The following is a 1725-nucleotide window of genomic DNA, read 5'->3' as shown; positions in this document are numbered from 1 at the left end:
GAGAAGGGCTCCAGACTGCGGGTGGATTCAGAGCCTCTTGGGGTCCCTAGATGCCCCCTCACAAACACCTTCCCAGCACCCACTGGAGACGCAGTTTCCAAACTTGGATCAAACCCACACCTTTCACAAGGAGACACATGGCCCTGAAGGTTTTCCAAGCAAAAGGGAGACACTGTCACCTACTTGGCCCAGAAAAGTGCTCCAGGCTTTTCTGTTTTCCCCAGCAGCTCCCATTCTGGGTCCCCAGCGCCTAGCTCCCACCTGAAACCAGGCTGTTTGTTCAGTGCCAGGCTCAGAACAGAAGGGAAGAGGTCAGAGGGCTCCTCCACCCCACCCCTCTCCCCCAACCTCACACCTGGACAAGGTGGGCAGAGCCCAGGGCTGATAGGCAGAGGCCCCTCAGCCAGCCACTTACTTCTCATACTCTGTGTTGTCTCTGTCACAGCGAGAATCCTTGTGCTTTTGCCAGTCTTTGCCATGCTTGCAGGTGGTGAGGAGCAGGACGTCCTCCCCGTTATGGACGTGATATAAGGCATTCCTGGTGTCTGACCCTATCCCTGTCAGGTACCTCTTCCCCTTGAATACCAGCATGTACTTCCTGAGAGGAGGGATGGTGTTAAACTTCAAAAACCCCCTCTCCCCTCCTGTCCTGGGATGATCCTTAGAAAAGAGGGGAATAGAAACATCAAAGTTGGGTCGGAAGTTTTCAGTACTGATGCTGGCTTTGGCCAGCATCGCCTGGCCGATGTCAAACCCCACGTCCTCGGTGTAGTCAGGCCAGGTGCCTGAATATAAATTAAAAATTAAATGATTCCTACCACTGTTCCACAAGTGGAGACTCTGCACTTTGGATCTCAAATTGTGCACATACTGAGGTGACAACTGGTCTCTGTCTAAAGTATCCAGACTCAGGACAAAGAGGCACGCCTGGCTGGGGTCCGAGGTGTAGAACCTGGAGCCCTCGATGGCCGCTAAAATGTTTTGGTAACTTTCGGCGATTTTCTCCCCTTTCTGCTGCGGGTATACGTAGACTTTGAAGCCGTTTTTCTTGCAAAGGGTGAAGTCGAAGCAGGACTCCATGCGGCACTTCTTGCCTTTGTAGATGCTCGAGTTGGCGTCTCGCTTCTGCCGCGGGGAGATGTGCACGTTGGCATTCTCATTTTCCAATGGATCCCAAGGAACGAAGGGGCGCAGAGCGTCCGGGAACCGGGGCCAGAAACGGTCCGGACTCGGGTGGTGCAAGCCATTCCGACCGCTGTGCTCTTCTCTCCGGCTGTGGCTCCTCGATGCCCTCAAGTGCAAGCCTCCGAAATAAAACAAAAGGGCGAGACACGAGCCAGCTGAGAGCAGGATGAAATAGCGTTTTTTGGCCTGCATGTGTCCTGCCTGGGTCAAGAGGATTGTAAATAAACACAAGAATCACCCAAGTTTCCCAATCAACACTTTCAGCTCCAGTCCGCCATCTTCCCGCCTGTAAAGACTTCAAACTCTCCGCTCCCACCTTCTCTGGATGCCTTTCCCCAAGCCGTGGACTGATCCAGCGCATGTGGGCGATTTCTTTAACTTTCTCCCCTTCGGTCTTTCATCTTCGGGTTGCACAATGGACGGGAGACAGCGGGGCTGAAAATATCGCACCCAGGGCGGGCGAGCAGCGGACTGTAATTTTCTTGCATGCAACAAGACGGGAGGAAAAGAGAGAGGGGTGTAAAAAAAAAAAAAAAAAAA

General features: G+C 53.0%; 1 pseudogene; it reads right to left on the bottom strand.

Moving 5' to 3' along the window:
- Positions 1-380: 380 nt before the first annotated feature.
- Positions 381-1714, bottom strand: LOC109382534 (exostosin-1 pseudogene; annotated as a pseudogene).
- Positions 1715-1725: the final 11 nt, after the last annotated feature.

This window comes from Hipposideros armiger, unplaced genomic scaffold (assembly GCF_001890085.2).
Source record: "Hipposideros armiger isolate ML-2016 unplaced genomic scaffold, ASM189008v1 scaffold_65, whole genome shotgun sequence".
Classification (NCBI taxonomy): domain Eukaryota; kingdom Metazoa; phylum Chordata; class Mammalia; order Chiroptera; family Hipposideridae; genus Hipposideros; species Hipposideros armiger.
The sequence above is the reverse complement of the archived record's forward strand: the minus strand, read 5'-3'. Positions and strand labels throughout refer to the sequence as shown.